Raw genomic sequence first — 21,652 nt, forward strand, 5'->3', positions numbered from 1 at the left:
GGTTTTATTTCTACTCTCTCCTAAGTTTTGCCAGTCCATGTTTCATCTTTAGTTCTCCCATTATCTCTGTCCTGAGAGCTTGCTTTTTCAACTTTCCTTCTTTAGGAGAATTATGTCACATACATTTTTTGTATGTTCTTGGTGTGAACAAAAAAGGGGGTTCTATGGAAAGCAGCCTCATAGGGTGATCTGATCATAAATTCCTAAATTGGCAGGTCATTGTGGGTAGTCAGGCCCCAGGTATAGAATTTCTTTAGTAAAAGGTTTATTTTTGCCTTAAGCAAATCCTGCCCAGTGTTTTTGTGCTTCTGCATTAATACACCTTTGAAATAAGCCATAACCACCCCCAAGAGAGCACATAATTTTGTTAAGTATCCTGTAATTCAATCCCCCCTTTGCTTTCTCCCACTTCTATGTAATCTTCCTTACACTCCCACCTTAATTTTAAATGCACACCAAAGTCTATAAAACTATTATTCTCAGGAGCATTTGAGATTTTGCTTCCTGCTATATGTCATCAGTTTAGCTCAAATGAAATCTTTCTGTTTTTTTTTTTTTTTTGTCTTTTCAAACTTTAATTCAAGCATTAAACATTTGTAAATAGAATTCTTTTTTGACATTCAATATTATTTTGTATTAATTTCAGGTGTACAGTATAGTTGTTAGACATTTATATAATTTCAGAAGTGACCCACCCCCCCCAGGGCTAGTCTAGTACCCACCTGGCACTATACATAGTTATTACCATATTATTTACTATATTCCCTGTGCTTTACTTTACATCCCCATGACTGTTTTGTAAATGCCAATTTGTACTTCTTAATGCCTTCACCTTTTTCATGCTGTGTCCCAACTGCCCTCCCATCTATCACCTCAATAAATCTAGTACTCATTGAGACCATACATAATTATTACAATATTATTGACTATACTCCTTATGCTATACCCTACATCCCTATAAATACTCTGTAACAACCAATTTGCACTTCTTAATCCCTTCCCATTTTTCACCTACCCCCTCAGCCTCCTTGCAATCTGGCAACCATCAAAATATTCTCTGTATCTATGAGTTTGTTTCTGTTCTGTTTGTTTGTTTATTTTGTTCTTTAGATTCCACACATAAGCGAAATCACATTGCATCTGTCTTTCACTGTCTCACATATTCCACTTAGCACAATACTCTCCAGGTCCATCCATGCCACTGCAGATGGCATGAACCCATTCCCTTCCATGGCTAAGCATATTCCATTGTATATATGTACCACCTTCTTTTTATCCTTCAACCATCAATGGACACCCAGGCTGCCTCCACATCTTGGCCATTGTAAACAATGCTGCATTGAACATATTAATGCATACATCCCCTAGAAGTAACATCTTGGGTTTCTTTGGATAAATACCCAGAAATGGAATTACTGGGTTGCTTTTGTCTCTTGTTATAGCCTTTGTTTTAAATTCTGTTTTGTCTGGTATTAGTATTGCTACCACATGTTATTTTTTTTTTCCGTATAATATCCTTTTATTATTTATCATTTTATTACTCATATTTTTGATTTTTTTGGTCTTAAAGAAGTCCCCCTAACATTCTTTGTAATATTGGTATGATGGTGATGAAGTCCCCTAGCTTTTTCTTGTCTGGGAAACTCTATCTGTCATTCTTTTCTAAATGACAGCTTTGCTGAGGAGAGTAATCTTGGTTTTAGGTCCTTGCTTTTCATAACTTTGAATATCTCATGCCAATATCTTCCAGCCTACAAAGTGTCTGTTGAGAAATCAATTTATAGTCTTATGGGAGCTCCCTTATAGGTAACTAACTGTTTATTTTGCATATTTGCTCTCATAATATTCATTGTTTGTGTCTTTGTTCTTTAATTTTGTATCGTTGCTGCATCAAGTTACAACAGTAAACTTAACCCTTTTTAACTTTCCTATTGAGTAAATATTTTAACTTGTAACACATTTTAATTTCCCAATCTTCCTTTTGTTATCTAACTACATTTCCTTTGTCATTTCTTAAATGAATTTTTACCATTAAAATCACATAGCATATAAAAAGCTTCTGATTTCTGGTTCCACACATAAGAAGCTTAGAAGTTTTTCTCTCTAACCTAACAACAAATAAAAAGCTGAACAGTCTGAAAAATTAAACTTTTCTAAGATTCATAAGGGAGAGGAGAACTCAGAGCAATACACTGCCCCAAAGACTGAAGTCAGAGAGGCCTATACAGGTTCATTATGACTTGCCAGAACAAAGACTCACAAGTGGAAACAATAAGGAAACACACAATCAGTTAAAAATGGGCCAAAGACTTTAAAAGACTCCTCACCAAAAAGATATACAAATAATAAATAAGCATATGGAAAGCTGCTCTATATTTCATAAGGTAAATGGAAATTAAAACAACAATGAAATACTACTATACAACTATTAGAAAGGCCAAAGTACAGAATTCCGACAATACTAAATGCTGACAAAGATGCGGAATAACAGGGACTCTCATTCAATTCTGGTGGGAATGCAAAATGGTACAGCCACTTGGGAGACAGTTTGGCAGTTTCTTACAAAACTAAAACATACCCTTACTATACAATTCAGCAATCACTCTCTTTTATGTTCACCCAAATGAACTAAACATATTTTTACAGAATAACTTGCACACATATGTTTATAGCAGCTTTATTCATAATGGCCAAAACTTTGAAGCAACTAAGATGTCCTTCAGGAGGTGAATGAATAAATAAATGGTGGTCCATAAAGACAATGGAAAATTATTCAGCACAAAAAGATTTTCAAGTCATGAAAAGACATGGAGGAACGTTAAATGCCTAATACTAAGTAAAAGAAGCCAGTCTGAAAGGTTACACACTGTATGATTCCAACCATATGATATTCTGGAAAAGGCAAAACTATGGAAACAGTAAAGATATTTTGGTTGTCAAAGGCTTGTAGGGGATGGGGCTTGTAAGTAGGCGGTACACAGAGGATTTTTAGGGCAGTGAAACTATCCTGTATGATATCATAAAGGGGAATACCTGTCATTATGCATTTGTCAAAGCCCATACAACATACAACACTAAAAGTGAACCATAATATACATCATGGACTTTGGGTGATTATAATATGTCAATGTAGGCTGGTCAATTGTAACAAATACGCCACTCTGTTGGGGGATTTCGATAATGGGGGAAGCTATTCATATGTGGGAGTGGAGGTATATGAGAAGTCTCATTTCACAGAGAAGAAACTAAGGAACAGAGATATCTTTGAAATGGCTCAATGACGTACAGATAATAAAATTGATTATTTAGTAGCACTTCATCAAATCTAAGACAACTAAGGCTCAGAGGAGTTTGGTGACTTGTCCAATACCACACAACTAGTAAGATATCCCTGAAGAATGTTGTCCTGAAGCAAATAGTCTTGTTCAGGAATAAACACTGACAGGTGTGTATTAAACAGAACTTTGTTTTCCTTTTCTCTCTAACACTTCAAGGCTGTGAGAATGTTGTCAAAGTAATTAAGTTCTCTAAGCCCTTATAGCCATTTCTGCAGGGTGAAGGAAACAATATTTATGTTACACAGTCATTATAAAGAATAAAAGAACCATTATCTTTAAAACCTAACCCCTAGTATGGCATCTAGCACAAAATAATTTTAATAAATCCTGCCTCCTTCATTACTAAATCTTACCTCCGTGTTACCTTGCCATGAGATCAAAGAAAACAGAAAATAAAAAGATGTCATTGTCTGAAATGGATGCAGTTTTGCCACAAAGACCTGTCTGGAAAAAATTACAAACATGAACAAAATGCTTTTCATTGAGGCAGATATCCCCACTTTTTTTTTAACTTTTTGAAAAAAAAAAAAGGTACCTCAATTTAAATGCAAACTGTGAATTATAACCTTTAGATAGTGCTATTTATACAAATAATATCAGGGCTTTCAGAAGAACAAATAACATGACACTGATATACATGATTACCATTAACCTTAATCAGACATGGCAAGCCCAGAATTCTGCATCTTCAGGAAACTGTTCCCTGATTAGCTCTACTCAGCGGTAGCACTCTCTTAGGCTGCACACTAATTGCCCCAGCCCCCACTGAAGGCAAAAGGAAAGTTGGGAAATTTTTTTTTGTGTGGAAAATGGATGATTATGAATGGACTAGCCACAGAGTCTTAATTAAACAAATGTGGCACATCGATGGAGTGGCTGCCAAATAGTTTTGATAGATTATTTTTTCCTCATTTCCTCTAAGAAAGACATATTAGATCAGCTCCCTGCAAAGCATCCAACCGTGTATGTAGATCACTCCTCCCTCATTAATACACACAGCATTGCATATTGTGGTCCATAGATCAAAAACCATGGACTTTCTTAATAATTTATCCCAGAAAAGTCTATGGTTGCCTGGTCCCTTTGTGAAAGAGATTATCCCATCTAAAGAGACATATATTTAAAGATTAATTTCAGTCCTTGAAAACTGGTCTGAATAATGTGTCTACCTTGTGACTGGAGGTGTAATAAAAATAGGGACAGAAGAAATTTCCAAAATATTTAGTTCCTTTCTTACTGGTGTAGAATACCTTATTAAGGAAATACAGGTAAGATACAAACTAGCAAGCTGACTTGATATTAGAAGATTTGGGCTCCAATTCAGGCTTCGTAAATAATCCACTAACGCACAATAAACGTCCTTTTCCTAGCGCACTCTAACATTATTTGTAAAAATCATGTGGTTAAAGTAGATTATTTTGACTTCTAAATTGTCTTTTTATGTCTGTACTCCTATAAATTTCATATTTAAAATATTTCATCCCTCAGGGAATGTATACTTATCAAACAATAATTAAATAAGTTCTTATTAGGTTTTAGTTCTCTGAAATAATGAGAATTTTGCCTTAATCCACATTTTTCCTGTAAAAGACTGATCTTTTGGTCCCTTCTAACTCTGATGATGATTATTCTAGGAATAGAGCTTATTAAAACCAAAGAATAGAGTATAATTTGAAGAAAAAGGGGGCAGGAGAAAGAAAGAGAAAGCAAATAAATAAGTTAAGGATCAGGGCTTAATTTCTTGTAAATGCCTTCTAAATACCTTTTTAAATCTGTCAACTTTATTTTATTTGGCAAGTTTTTAAAGCAGCATGGATTTACCTTACATTTTTGTTGTTTTCACCATTGTTGTCTACCATTTTATTGAAGTATGATTGACTTGTAAAAAGCTGTACATATTTAATGTATGCAATTTGATGGATTTGGTATAAGTATACTTCTGTGAAACCAACTCCAATATCAAGGCCATAAACATATCCATCATCTTCCAAGTTTCCTACCACCTCTTTATTTTTATCATTATTTTTGAGTGTGTGTTAATAACATGTAATATAAGATCTCGCCTCTTAGCTTTTTAACTTTTTGTTGTTCTTTAAAAATCAAAGTATATATGTTATACACAATGCTCTAAGTTTTGCTCCCCTTAATTCACAGAATATAATAATAATTCCTCCAAGTTACCAATATAGATGTGGTGATTTAAGAACAGTTTGAAATGCAAAGTTATTCTTCATGTAAGCAGAAGTTACCATATACTTGGGTACTTTCATGTTTATTGTCATAATACTCCAACAATCACTTTATTTTGAACAAAGTACTAGTTGGGGGAAATATTTTACTATGGAATTATAGCAATCAGTGCTAGTTTGGGATACTTATAGAAATCATCTGGTCGAAACTTTAAAGATAATTTAAATTTACTGAAGATTGGAAATTATTCCAAAGGTATAACCTCACAAATTTAACTGTTGCATAGCATCAAATACATACTTTTTGAAAAATTTAACCTAAAAGGCAATATAGCAATTATTTATGTTGTAGTGCTCCTTTGTGTTGACCTGCTGGGAGGAAAAAAAAAAGAATAGTTTAGAAAAACTTCTTACTGAAGTATAATTGACATACAACATTGTATTAGTTTGGGCACACAGCATAATTATTTAATATTTATATACTTTGTGAAATGATCACCACAATTAGTCTAACTAGCATCCATCACCATACATAGTTATAAAATTTATTTTTCTTGTGATGATAACTATTAAGATTTACTCTCTTACCCACTTTCAAATATTCAATACAGTATTATTAACTCTAGTGCCATGCTGTGCATTAAATTCCATCACTTATTTATTTTATACTTGGAATTTTGGACCTTTTGACTCCCTTCATCCATTTCACCCACCTCTACCGCTGGCAACCACCAATCTTCTCTCTGTATCTATGTGTTTGTTTTTTTAAAGTATTGTTTCAAAAAATACTATCTCACAAACTACTGGCACAAAAGTAAAAAGCATGGCTTCTGCTGCTGGATATGGGAATTGAAAGCATGATTGAGTTATTTGCACACCTGTATGCATAACAGAAGCATAGTCAACAACCAAGAGGTGGAAGTAAACCAAGTGTCTGAAAGAATGAATAGACAAAATGTAATATATACATACAATGGAAAGTTATTCATCCTTTAAAAAGGAAGAAAATTCTAACATGCTATAACATGGATGAACGTAGAGAATACAATGCTAAGTAAAGTAAGTAAGTCATAAAAAACGTAGTGTATGATTCCACTTATATGAGATATCTAGAGTAGCTGAATTCATAGAAAGACAAAATAGAATGGTGGCTCCTAGGGGTTGAGGATGGGGGAAATAAAAAATTGTTGTTTAATGGTTCGGATATCCTCTGATTTCCAAAAATTTATGTTAGGCCACAGAAGTGTGTGTGTACATACACACACACACACACATACACACACACACATATATGTGTGTGTGTGTATGTGTGTGTGTGTATATATATATACACCTTTCAATATCATATTATTCAGCCTTTGAAAACAATTAAATCCTGCCATTTCAACAACATGGATAAACCTAGAGGATTTGCTAATGTAGACAAGCCAGACACAGAACAAATACTACACAATCCAGTTTATATGAGGAATCTAAAACAGTGAAACTCACAGAAACACAGGGTAGAATGGTGGTTACCAGGGGCTAAGGTTAGGGGAATGATGAGGTATTGGTCAAAAGCTATGTTTCAGTTATGTAAGATAAACAATCCCTACAGATCTACTGCAAGCACAGTGCCTATCATTCACAATACTGTATTGTGTTCTTAAAATTTTGCTAAGAAGTTAGATCTTGTGGTAAGTGCCCTTAACACACACACACACACACCCTCACTATCATGCGGGAGACCCTGCTCGCTGCGCCATTTGTTGTGCGCAGAGGCCTTCTCGCCGCGCCATCTTTCAGGCGGGGCGGCCTGCGGGGTCGCTGCTCCCGCTCCCCACACAAGAACGCAGGATATGGTGAGGCCGAAAAGGAACACCCACGGAGCCATAGGTAGGGGAGTCATACCACTATGGTCTCACTGGAGGCTGGGCCCACCGGACGCGTGACCTGCCATCCGCCTTTCCGCCAACCGACCGACTGACGATTCTCCTCCACTCTCTCGACTCTGTTCCTCTCTCTTGGCTCTCCTCTTCCGCTCACCTCTTCCGTTCTCCTCTTCTGCTCTCTTCGGCTCTGCTCAGCTCTGCTCGGCTCCTCGGCAGTCCTCCGTAGTCACAGCAGTTATACCAGTGGCCAATTGGCTAACCGGCCACAGCCGACGGCCAATCAGCCACAGCTGACGGCCATTCACCACCCGAGCCAGCACCCCTCCACGTGAGGCCGAGAGCCTGTAAACTGCTCTCTGGGGCTCTGTCCCCACACTCACACACACAAAGAGGGCAATAGAAAACTTTGGTGTTGTGGATATATTTGTGGCATTGGTCATAGTGATAGTTTTAGGAGTACACACATCTCTAAGTTCATCAAATTATGTACATTAAATATGTACAACTTCTTGTATGTCAATCATATCTCAGTAAAGTAGTTATTTCAAAAGAAATATCAAGATTTATTATAGCTATCTAAATTTCTTGTTCCATATATATATATATATATATATATATATATATATATATATATCAAATTAAATATAAATCTTTTATTTTTATGATGTTCTTTACTATAGCCTAGTTTCTCTATATTTTGTATAATCATATTTCAGACTTCATTTCCTTATTTTACCAATGCCTTATCCTAGTTCAGTTTATATGTCCTTTAAACCTATTGCTGTGTTTTTCTCTACCTTCACATCTTTTTATATCTTAATAAATTCTAACTCTGCTTATCTTTCTAGTTGATCAGGAGCTTTAAGCCAAGGTATAGGGTATTATCTTTCCATAGGATCTTTATCTCATGAGTTGTCTTTTTAGTAGCTTTTACTCAATATAATTAATTGGGCTGAAAATTCAAGGTGATACCTCACAGTTTCTCAGACTTTCTCTTAGTTTCAATGTTGTTAATTTTCTTTTTCTTTTCTTGCTTGTTTCCCTTTATTTTGTATTTTATATCTATTTTAGAGGAATATTTGGATACAATGAAGGGAGTACATCAAATCAGATGCCATTTCATGTTAATGAAAACCAGAAACTAAATTTATCTTTTTATCTCCTTTAATATCACAATCATTTAATCACAATGTGTGTGTAATTATAACTGCACATATTATGGAAGAAATCGACTCTGTTTTCAGTGGTTCTGTATGTTCTAATCTGATAATTAAAATATTATTTTTGCATAAAAACTAGAAAAAATATTCTGTAGAATATTAATTACTTTCTCACAATATTTGTATCTTTCTAAGATTAGATAATAAGTTTAAAATCCCTATCAGAATGCCTAGCAGATGACATGATGTATAATTGATACATGTATAATTGATAATAGGTTGGTGCAAAAGTAATTGCAGTTTAAAGCTTAAAAATAATTGCAAAAACTGCAATTACCTTTGCACCAACCTACTATATTCTATACATATTATTTTCTTTCATATTCCATTTCTTCAGATATGTTGTGCCTCAATTTTGCTAAAAGATGCTTGTATAAAATTATCTACTCTCTTTCACATTGTAAATTGATATTTTGTAAATCTCAGAGTTTCTGATAGGAAAATTTTAGCAATCACTCTTTTAGAGAATGTCCTCAAATATGACCCTAGTCTGTCATTTTTCTATCAGCTTTCTCTTATGATATTTTTCTTACATTTCCAATCCCTAGCACACTTAGAGCTTCTGTCTTTTCCTTATTAATGCATTCTCACAATATAATTGCCACATTAACTGTAATAATAGTTATTGAACTTACAATCAATCATACATTCATATTTTAATTAGTATTATCTTCATAGTATTCAAACAGCATAGCAATAAGTTCCTCTGTCTGTTTTTTCATGCAAAAGAAATGTTACCTACTAATAAAGTAACACAATGCTGGCTCATGTTAAGATAGCTAGTTAGAATGCTGCCTATAGTTAAGACTGGACAACCAATCAGAGTTGCAGCATTACTCTGCTTGTACTTGAATATTTTCCATAGATGTTGACTGGTCTATGGCCCTTGAATCAATAGGTATATGTTTCTTTGAACTGATTGCATTACTTTAGCTGGTCCAATGCTTAATTCGTTTTAAAGCATTCTTTATTCTTTGTTAAAATACTCATCTGTGACTGCAGAATGGCCTCCTTCCACTTAAAGGTGTTTAATGTCATTCCACCCATTTAGCAAGCAAAGCACTTCTTTGCTAAGGATGAAGGATTTTAAATATGAGCTCATTATCCTCTATGCATAAAACTGAAATCTATCCTGTATTAACACACCAAATCAGCAGATTAGTTAGAGAGAGAACATCATTTTAGTGACTTCAAACAGTTTGTGCAATTAAAAATCCTTTGGCTTACTTTATCCTCCTCTGTTTTTGCCACTGGATTCCTGCTCACTCTTAAGTTGTTGCTTTCATCTACTTTATACCACAGGAATAAATGCTTCACATCCTTGATGGTTATAGAGAAAAGAAAACCCCAATAAGCTACAGAGTTTGTTTCTGATGGTTCTCAAGCTTAATAGAGCTACAGATAAAAAGAGAAGATAAAATTAATCTAACTTATTTTATGCACAATCATGTTAAATAAAATTATTCAGTCTCAACACCAGACTTTAATGTAAATGTCTAAGTTTTTTAGATACCATGAGAAAAGAAGAAGGGGTGGCACCTTTCTAGTAGTCTTTTGCTCTTGATTCCAAGACCTACCTCAAGAAACAAACAAACAAATCTCAAAACTCAAATAAATATCTAACTTTACAAATAAAGGAACAATAATAACAAAATGAAATGAAGCCCAAAGTTAGTAGAAAGAAGAAAATAATAAAGATCAGAACAGAAATAAATGGAGACTAAAAAGACAATAACAAAGATCAATGAAACCAAGAGCTGGTTCTTCAAAAGATAAAATTGACATACTTCTTGCTAGACTAACCAAGAATAAAATAGAGGGCTCAAATAAATAAAGTCAGAAATGAAAGAGGATAAGTTAAAACTGATTTCACTGAAATACAAAGGATGATAGGAAACTATTATGAACAATCATACGCCTACAAATTGGACAAACTAGAAAAAAATAGATAAATTCCTAGAAACACAAATCTTCCCAGACTTTATGAAAACTTGGATAGGTGTCTAGTAAGGTGGTTGAATTAGTAATAAAAACCTCCCAACAAACAAAAGTCCAGGACTAGGACAGCTTCACTGGTGAATTCTATTGAACATTCAAAGAAAATTTAATACCTATCTTTCTCAAACTCTTTCAGAAAACTGAAGAAGGAATGGTTCCAAACATATTTTATGAGGCCAACATTACTTTGATAGCAAAATCAGACAAGGACACCACACACACACACACACACACACACACACACAACACAAATTATTGTCTAGTATCTTTAATGAACATAGATGCAAAAATTCTCAATGAAATATTAGCAAACTGAATTCAACAATACATTGAAAGGAACATGCACCATGATCAAGTGGGATTTATTCTAGGAATGCAAGGATGGTTCAACATCCACAAATCAATCAATACAGTATATTCACAAAATGAAGGATAAAAATCATGTGATCATCTCAATAGATGTGGAAAAAGCATTTGATAAAATTCAATGTCTATTTATGATAGAAACTCTCTACAAAGTAGGCACAGAGGAAATGTACCTCAGCATAATAAAGGATATTTACAACAAAGCCACAGCAAATATACTCAACAGTGAAATGCGGAAAGACAAGGATACACTCTCTCACCACTTTTATTTAATGTAGTATTAGAAGTCTTACCGTGTTTCCCCAAAAATAAGACCTAGCTGGACAATCAGCTCTAATATGTCATTTGAAGCAAAAATTAATATAAGATCCAGTCTTATTTCACTATAATATAAGGCAGGTCTATAATATAATATAATATAATATAATATAATATAATATAATATAATATAATATACTATGATATAATATAAAATACCAGGTCTTATAATAATTTTTGCTCCAAAAGATGCATTAGAGCTGATTGTCCATCTAGGTATTATTTTCAGGGAAACACAGTAGACACAGAAATTAAGCAAGAAAAACAAATAAAAGGCATCCAATTCAGAAAGGAAGAAGTAAAACTGTCACTATTTGCAGATGGCATGGTACTATATACAGACACCCTAAAGACTTCACAAAAATCTGTTAAAACTTATAAATTAATTCAGTAAAGTTGCAGGATATATATATATAATTTTTTTTTTTTTTTTTTAGGTCACTTCATAATTTGGAAATGTAAATTCACAAGGAAGATATAATACTATTAAAATTTCATGTACTGATAACACGTCAAAATATAGCACAAAATTGATACAAAATGTAGAATATCAGAAGTTATTTAATAATGAATAAAATTAAAACTGTCACTATGAAACAAGTTACAGGTGCCAATGTAGGCATACAATTAGCCTGGGATATTTTGATCATGTAATCCCAGAAAGTAAAAAAGTGTGTGTGTGTGTGTGTGTGTGTGTGAGAGAGAGAGAGAGAGAGAGAGAGAGAGAGAGAGAGAGAGAGAGGTAGAGTATGTCAGAAGAACTCAGGGGCTTCCATGGTTCACATATGGGACAATTTTGGAGCCAAAATAGTTAAGAAAAGTGATATATTATAGACCTTTGAGGAAAAAATAAAAATCCATGAGAGAAGAGAGAACGCAATAAATAAGAAATATGGAAATAATTCAGTCAGTCAGTAAGGAAGTAATAAACAAAGTAAACAAATAAGGGATAAGAGAGGACTCTTGCTTACAAAATACCTAATGCAACAAGTAAAAGTGGAGAAAATGAAGGAGTTGGAACACCATCATTTGCAAGCGTGATAGTATGACAAGGTGCAAGCAATAATTATCAATGGGTGCTAAATATAGGAACAAATTCAAATAACTGTCAAGATATTTCATGTCCTTAATATACCTACCCATAAATTGCTTACTATTAATAGTTCCAACCACAGAAATCAGATGTGTCGTTAATATAACCAGTGAGGAGCAGATAGACATTGGGTCGCTATATTTATGATGCCGTAAGAAGTACATGATATCACTTATGTAGTGTTATGTTACCTGAATATAACCACAAGGAAACATTAACCAAACCTAAAATGAGAAAGATTCTATGAAAAGAAGGGGAAAAAAAAGAACTGTTTTCTTTAAAATATCAATATTATAAAAGCCAAAGTCAGACTGTGGAAATGTTTCACATTAAAGGAGACTAAAGCATTATGATAAATACAATACATGACCACAGACATTAATCCTGCATTAATGTTATATATATATATATATATATATATATATATATATATATATATATGAATGATATACTCTGAATATATATATATATATATATATATTCAGACAATTAAGTTTGCAAATTTGTTGGAATGATGTTCCTTATATTTTTTTAGATCAGGATTACTCATTATGAATTTGTAGCAACTGGACAAAAAGTTAACAAAGTTTACTATTTGGAAGTGCTGAAAAGGCTATGTGAAAAAGTTAGGCAACTTGAACTTTTCGCCAACAGTTCATGGCTCTTTCATCACAGCAATACACAGTACTATCTGTGATGGAGTATTTAGCCAGTAAAGAAATAACTGTATTGGCCCACTCTCCCTACACACCTGATCTGACCCCCAATGACTTCTTTCTTTACCAGAAGATAAAGGAAATATTGAAAGAAAGACATTTTGATGACATTCAGGACATTTTGATGACAGTTTGATTACATTCTTGGTAATCCAAAGACAGCTCTGATAGCCATTCCAGAAAAAGAGTTCCAAAATAACTTTGAAGAGTGGACTAAACATTGGTGTCTGTGCATAACTTTCCAAGGGGATTACTTCGAAGGTGACTTTAGTGATATTCAGCAATGAGGTATGTAGCACTTTTTCTAGGATGAGTTTGCGAACTTAATTGTCCTACTTCATATATATGTATATTTGTTTACTTGAAATATATACATATATTTCAATCTGTAGAAAAATTATTAAAATTAATAAGTAAATTCAGTAAGCGTGTTGGATAAAACACCATTATAGAATTATTAATCACATATTTATAAATCAAAACAGACATAACATTTTTTTTCAATACCATTAAACTTATCAAATTATTTTCAATAAGTTTAAAGATGCACACAATTTCTTCACAGAAAATTATGAATCATTGAGAGAGATTATGTAATTAAATAACTGTACGAACATATAACTTTCATGGTTTAGAAGACTCAATATTGCAAAAATATTCAACACAATGCCAATAAAAATCTCAATGGTTTTGTGTGTGCAACAATTTTTCAAGCTGATTATAAAATTTATATGGAAATATAAATGACCTTGAATTTCAAAATCTTTTTTGAAAATGACTTGTTTTCTTGGTTATCAAACTCTAAATAAAGCTACTATAATACTGTGTGGTATTGGCATAAGAATAGACAAACAGGTCTATGAAATAGAGCCCATAAGTAGATTGATTCATATTTGGACAGACTATATATCTTGATCTACTATACAGCAGTCTTTTCAGATAATGGTAGTGGGCCAATTGGATATCCAATTTATACAATGCAAATTACTCTACCTTACAACAAAAATCAATTCCTAACTGATTTTAGATCTAATTGATAGAGGTAAGAAAATAATGTCTCAGAAAAGAATATAGGAGAATATATTCATGGACTTGGATTTGGGAACACTTTCTTAACTATGAAGGAAAAAAACTTGACAATTTGGACTACATTAAGTGTAAGAAATTCCCTTCATCGAATGACATCATTAAGTCAAAGTGTAAAAATATATTTTAAATATATACAACTATACAAGGGACTTGTGTTAAGAATACATGAAGAACTTATGCAAATAGGTAACAGAAAAATAAGCATCTTGATAGGAAAATGTGCAAGAGATTTGAACATGCTCTTGACAAAAGAAGATATCCAACACATGATGTATTTATTTAATTAGTAATCGGGGAAGTACAAATACAGAATTCAACAATACACCACTGCTCACCCCTCAGAAGAGCTAAAATTGAAATGGCTGCCCATGCCAACTGCTGCTGATCAGTTGATGTGAATCGCCTATAACTTACATTTACTGCTTGAGAATGTAAAATGGCAGAACACTTTAAAAATGTGTCATTATCTATCCTATCACCAACAATTCCACTCACTAGTATGTATGAGTTCTGACAAGTTCACAAACTTGTTGCAATGATGTTGCCAACAATACACACACTCACACACACACACACTCACACACATATGAGGGATTATTCATTATGAATTTGTACTAACTGGATGGTTAACCAAGTTTCTATTAGGAAGTGCTGAAAAGGCAGTGGGAAAAAAACGAAAATGACCCGAACTTTTCACCAACAATTCATGGCTCTTGCATCAGGACAATGAACCAGCTCACACAGTACTGTCTGTGAGGCAGCTTTTAGCCAGTAAACAAATAACCGTATTGGAACACCCTCCCTACTCACCTGATCTGGCCCCCAGTGACTTCTTTCTTGACCTGAAGATAAAGGAAATATTGAAAGGAAGACATTTTGATGACATTCAGGACATCAAGGTATGCAACAACAACTCTGGTGGCAATTTCAGAAAAAGTACCAAAATTGCTTTGAAGGGTGGACTGGGCACTGGCATTGGTGCATAGCTTCCCAAGGGGAGTACTTCGAAGGTGACCTTAGTGATATTCAGCAACGAGGTATGTAGTACTTTTTCTAGGATGAGTTCATGAACTTAATTGTCTGACCTCATATCCCTGAAATGTACACTCATGTACATCAAGAGAAATGTACAAGAGTGTTTACAGATCATTATTTGTATTAGATAAGAACTAAAAGCAATCCCAAAGAATAATTATCTCCAGCATATAAATATACTGTGGTGTTTGAAGATCTGACAATTCAGTTTGCAAACATTCCACCATGTAAGCACATGGTGTAAAGTTCGGGAACTGAATTGTTAGACCGCGTATTCATACAATGGAATTCTATACAGTAATGAAATGAATTAATATGACTACTTCTAATATTGTTTCATAAAGCAGTCACAAAATACTAACTTTTTAAATCCATTTATATAGAGTTAAAAATATCAAAAACAACACACTCCAGTGGTTATAAATGTATGACTTGTGGTAAAATGCTAAGGAAGAACAATGAATGAGTTATCATCAAAGTTAGGAAAATCAAAGTCTTGGGAAAAAGAGGAAGCTAATGACTAAGGAGGTATTTCAAATGGCTTTGGGAGGGTAGCGATACTCTCTCTCTTGAAGTGAATGATAATTATTCTGGTGATTTGAAATTGTAGATCCTTGCTTCAATCTCATTTTTGCTAGAATCTAAAACTCAAATAATCCTATGTGTACAGGCAATAAACAAAATCATGGAGGTCATGGAATTTTATTTTTGTTTGCGTGTTTATTTTAATTTTATTTTTGACCAATGTAAATGGTTTGATTAAGAGAACACAGAAAACTATAAAGCTCAGCCATTTTAGCACAATCCAGAGGGCACATTCACCTCATGGTAATGGCTATCTCTTGCCATTCAATTATACTACTGAGAAGATTTGTGCACCATCTATTGAAATAAGAGATTTTTGAGGTACCTTTCTTTTTTTCTCTATATGGTAGAATTTATGAATAATATGTAGTACTTTAGTCTCTGCTAGTTTGTATATAAAGGTTATCTATGTAGGAATACATTTAACTGATGTTTTTCCTGGAAAAATAGAATATAGTGACTTATTCAACTTCGAGTAACAGTTAATGTCTTGGCTTTCCTTGAAAGTTCACGTGATAATCTCTATCAAGTGTCCATGTCCACTGTACAGTCAGTAACTAGTAGCAAAATTCCCCATGGTCAGAGCATCTCCTTACTAAAATATAGGTAAGAATAACTGTGGAACTTCATGATGCTATGATGATGCAGCAAAAAATACTCATTGCTATATTTGACAGACGTCTGGTTGTAAATGGAATTTTATTGAGTGCTATCAGATACGGAATACTCCCATTCCACTCCCTTTCCATACCAATAAGTCAGGGTTTCCATAAGTTCTCTAGTTGACTTATTGAAGATAGGAATCTGCCTGGCTTTTAGATGTGAAATATATTATATAATATATATAAGAAATCAGTACCACAGCAAAAGTTAAGGGATAGAATGAGCTTAAATCACAGGCACAAGTATTTGCAAGATTTTAGCCCCAATCCTTTTAAAATTAGCAACATTTTTCATATTCTTTTCTAGTGTTGCCATAAAAAGAAATATCCAACATGAAGGCTGATTAGACTGGTTTTAGGACAAAGGGGAGAAGTGATCTTTCCATAGTTGCGCATTTAAAGTCCCATTCTCTTATGGAGCCCTGGAACTCACAGCTACCCAGTGCCACTTATTTGGGGAATGAAATTTCTTCTCTGCCTCAGAACTTTCCTGAGCCCAGAGATGCTCTTAGCAATTACCACTCCTCCCACCAAAATCTTTTCATTAAAAGATAAAAAACTAGAAGTCCAAAACAGTTTCTTAATATTAGAAGGAAAGATTATGTAACATACCAAAAAATGTAGACTACAAATAAATCAAGACTTCTGTCATAAATCGTTGGTGGGTCTGTAACCTGCACAGCATTTCTGGATGTCTTTCTTTTATATTACTGGTTCAGTTAATATTAGTACATTAATTGTGGATGGCAATTTTCAATGCATATTTCCTTTAATTCAGCAATTGCACTTATAGGAATTTAAAGCAAGATACAACGTAGGATATAACATTATTGTTGAAAAAGGGGAATATATATATATAAAATTTCAATAAAATATGTTTTATTAAAAGTTTTGTTAAAACTTTATAATTATAAGTTACAATTATAAATATATAAGTAAAATAAATTTTTATATAAATATTTTAATATTGGTTATAATAGCGAACAAGTTAAACACTGATACAATGGAATGTTTTACTCTTATAAATGAGTCTGTAAAACTGTTTTTGATATGAAAATATTTTATAGCATATTTTACAGTGGGAAATTTATGACACTGTTTATATGGAATAAGCATCTGTATATATCTGCATCTACACATATTGATACATATTTCCATAGGAAAGAATCTAAAGACACGTGCTCGAAAATGTTAATGACGATCATCTCTGGATATTAGGCTTTATACTTATCCAAATTTCCTTTTATTCTGAAGGTAAACCTCTTCTAATTGAATAATGAATTATTTTAAAGCAAAGAAAGATTAACAAGCTCTAAAAATCAGTTTCCAGGGGAGAGAATTATTGAGCAAAACAATGAAACAAATTTGAGACTTGCAGTGAGAACCTTTCATTTTTTGTATGTTTTCTCAGGAGTAAGTCTATATCCTTCTTTGTTGGAATATTATGGTCTTAAATACCTTCAACAAGGTGTAACATCTATTATTGAATTAACTTTCAGCTTATTGGCAATTTTTTGCACTTAATTTTGAGTGTTAGGGCTTGTGTACTGCTGGAATTTAGAAGATATTATTTATAATATCCATTGCAGAACTGCTTGGGAAGGAAGCAGTACTATATGATTAAACTATTCATAGAAGCTGGCCAGGTAACCACCAATACACTGCACAGCTGCCATGCCTGCATTTTAAACATATTGTGGTATTGGAAATATAATGCAGAGTGATTTATTTTCTTTCTCCTTTAATTTTCAGGTTTATAAACTGGTGTTAGAACAGTGCCTTTCCTTTAGTTATCTCAAGAAGATGGCTAATTTAACCTAGGAATCCCTACATATTACATAGGTAAAAGAGTACAATTTGATGCCAAAGAAAATTAAGATTAAATCCAGTTTTAATTATTTATCATTTTCTGTGATGTGAAAAAATGTTGATAATGGTCCTAAATATATAGGGTTGAGGAAAGAACCCAATAAGTTATCTTTTGAAAAGTGCATAAAACAGAGTGAATATTATCAGCCTAGGGTATGATTGGCTTCAATAAACTTAATTGGCATTATATATATATGGACAAGGATATTTATTCACGTCACCCTAAGAACTTTCTAAGAAAAATGATTCAGGGATTGGTTAATGTAGCCGCTAAACTACATCTTCAGAAACACTGGCTATTCTCCTTTTATGCTGCCATGCTGCCATCCTCATATGTCAGCTTTGACTGTACTTGGATGGCTTACATCTTGGTTGCAGGATGGCTGCCACAGTGCCAGACATCACATACAAAAAAGGAAACCTCTCATAGCAAAAGTGGGCCCTTCTACATCTGTTTAGGCTTCATGAAATGTTTCCAGCTAGATCTCGAGCAAAATTCCTGTTTCATCCCATTAGTCTAATTTACATGCCCATGTCCAAAGCTACTACTGGTAATGGGAAGGAGATTACCATCTTTGACTTAGACTTACCATTCCCCTGGGGATGGTGAGAACTTCCCTGAGGGAGGGAGTAAAGGAGAAAGGGATGGGAGGAGGGAGGGAAGGAGGGATGGTGGATAGAAACTTAGGGTTTCATTCCTCTCTTTACCAGAGACATTTGTCTACAATAGGCACATGGGAAACCGTGTGTGTGTGTGTGTGTGTGTGTGTGTGTGTGTGTGTGTGTGTGTGTTGTGTGTGTTGTATAGTCGAGAAAACTGAAATTGTGAGAAATAAAAGGAGAAGTGGTTAGTGGTACACGCTGAATATATTTACATTAATATGTATTTGGGAACAAGAAAGGAAGGCATGTCTTAGAACTGTCATTTAAATAATCATTGCTCAAATAATTTTTCTGTAAATAAAAATATTGTTCACAAATACCCATTTTACACAAAAAATACTTTTTAAAAATCATTTGACTGAGAACTATTTTATAGCCTGCTGGCAGATTTATATGTTTGTTTCACTTGCCTTCATGTATTAGAAATGTTCATATAAAAAGTGATAAATTTAATTTTACACATTGAATAACATTTTAAATACAATCTTCTTTTGAAATCTTACTTGTGTGAGTGACACAGCTTTGATAAAACATCTACTCAATGGGTAAAGCTAATATTCAAACTCCATTACCCATCTCCATAAAAATCAGACACATACATTCTGAACTAGTTTGTGAATTTGAGTCTTATTTGATTTAGTAGTTGTTTATTAGTATTCATGATAAGAACTGATGCCTTAAAAAATAACGAACTCTCACACATAGTAGATGAATCTGTAGAAGGCATGTGGTCAAAGGTAATGGCATTCTTATAATCCTGACTGGAAGCAAATTTGTCAATAAGAGGTCCTAGCTCTTGTCTTGATTTAAAAAAAATATATATTGAATGTTAATTTTAATATTGTGATCCTTTAAAAATAGACATGTTAAAAATTTCAATTAAAAGTTGTACACCACTGGAATAAAATGTACAGAAACACTTTGGGGCTGGGCTGTTCTATGACTGGCCTGTTGGTAGATGTCCCAAGAGATCAGGGTGGAGGGGGACAACATATTCACTTGTGTCGATATTACATAATTTTAACAATTTTCACTCTGCCTTAGTTCCACTCCCTGAGTATAAATTTACTTGGGGAGTTTGGGGGAAGCCTTTCCTTGAACATGAATTTCATAAAAGTTAAGAAAATTATAGATTAAAATAATGTTTTGAAAACTACCAGGAATAGTATGTACAATCAATTGTAATTACTCACAGACTCCATATTTTCAAATTTTCCTATTCAGTCAAATTTATTTATAACCCCCAAGTCAATATTCATGGTGCTTTCATGGACAGTCATGGGGATGCACAGAACAGTGAAAGCTTTGAGTCACCCTATGTGCAGGTTCCCATCTCAAGCCCACCCAGGCAAAGCTCTGTCTCCTTGTTTGATCTCACATACTGTAAGTGTCCTTTTTGCAGTACATTTAGTGCAATGCTCTTCGCATTTTTGTGCTTTTAGTTGGTGATGTCACTGTTTAAAAGGACCCCCAAGACAGTGCTGCAGTGTGATGTAGTGTAAATGCTAGAAAGCTGTGGTATGTCTTATGGAGAAAATACTTGTGTTAAGTAGGCTTTGCTCAGGCATGAGTTATACTGTGGCTGGTCATGAGTTCAATGTTAAGGAATCAACAATATACACCAAATAAGGTATCTTTAAACAATAACATACATTTGAAAAGTTTGCGTATTGATGGCTGATGAATATTTTGTGACTAGCGGCTCACAAGAAACTTACCCAATATTTCCTCAAGTGGCAACTTTCCGTATGGGCCAATCGGTGTTCACAGAGACTTCCTAGAACATAACCACCATGAGGACAGGCATCAGACCTTCTTTCTGTAATGTTGGGCATCATCCCCCATTGAATCAGAGTTAAAAGGCAGAGATAAAATTATTTTGAATCTAAGTCTACATCTAAAAGCCTGTTAATCAATTGTGTTCCCAGGATAAAGGTTTTATTTTTCGTTCAATTAATTGAAGGTATATACCAATTAAATAAAGGAGAAAAAAAGATATAGAAAAATAAAGACCTGAGAAACAAGGAATGCGGTAATGGAAGGTAGCTGTAAAATAGGCCTGGCTTCTTTTCTCATTCCTTTGACATTGTCTTTCACAGAGCAAAAGTTTTAATTTTAATGAAGTCCAGCTTAGCTATTATTTCTTCATTGATCATGCCTTTGGTGTTATATCTAAAAAATCATTGTCCAGTCAAGGTCATCTAGGTTTTCTCCCGTGCTATCTTCTAGGAGTTTTATAGTTCTGTATTTTACATTTAGGTCAATGATCCATTCTGAGTTAATTTTTGTAAAGGTTGTGAGAACTGTATTTATATTTATATTACAGATTTCTGTTACTCCATCTTAAGACAGTAACAGAAGTCTCTTTAGCACATATTTTTAAATTGTGACAAACTATTCATATTAACATGTCAAAGAGTATAGCCTATTATAAAGAGCAAACACTACAAAAATAATATCCCAAACATTCCCAATATTTAGACCCATCAAGAAAAAAAATAAATTCTCCCTGCTATTTTCTAGTGGTTTAACACACACACACACACACACACACACACACACACACACACCCTAATTGCCCACGTCCAAGAGACAGACAACCAGGGATAGCCCCTATATCTAGAGTCCACTATTCATGCA

This window comes from Rhinolophus sinicus, linkage group LG07 (assembly GCF_036562045.2).
Source record: "Rhinolophus sinicus isolate RSC01 linkage group LG07, ASM3656204v1, whole genome shotgun sequence".
Taxonomy (NCBI): domain Eukaryota; kingdom Metazoa; phylum Chordata; class Mammalia; order Chiroptera; family Rhinolophidae; genus Rhinolophus; species Rhinolophus sinicus.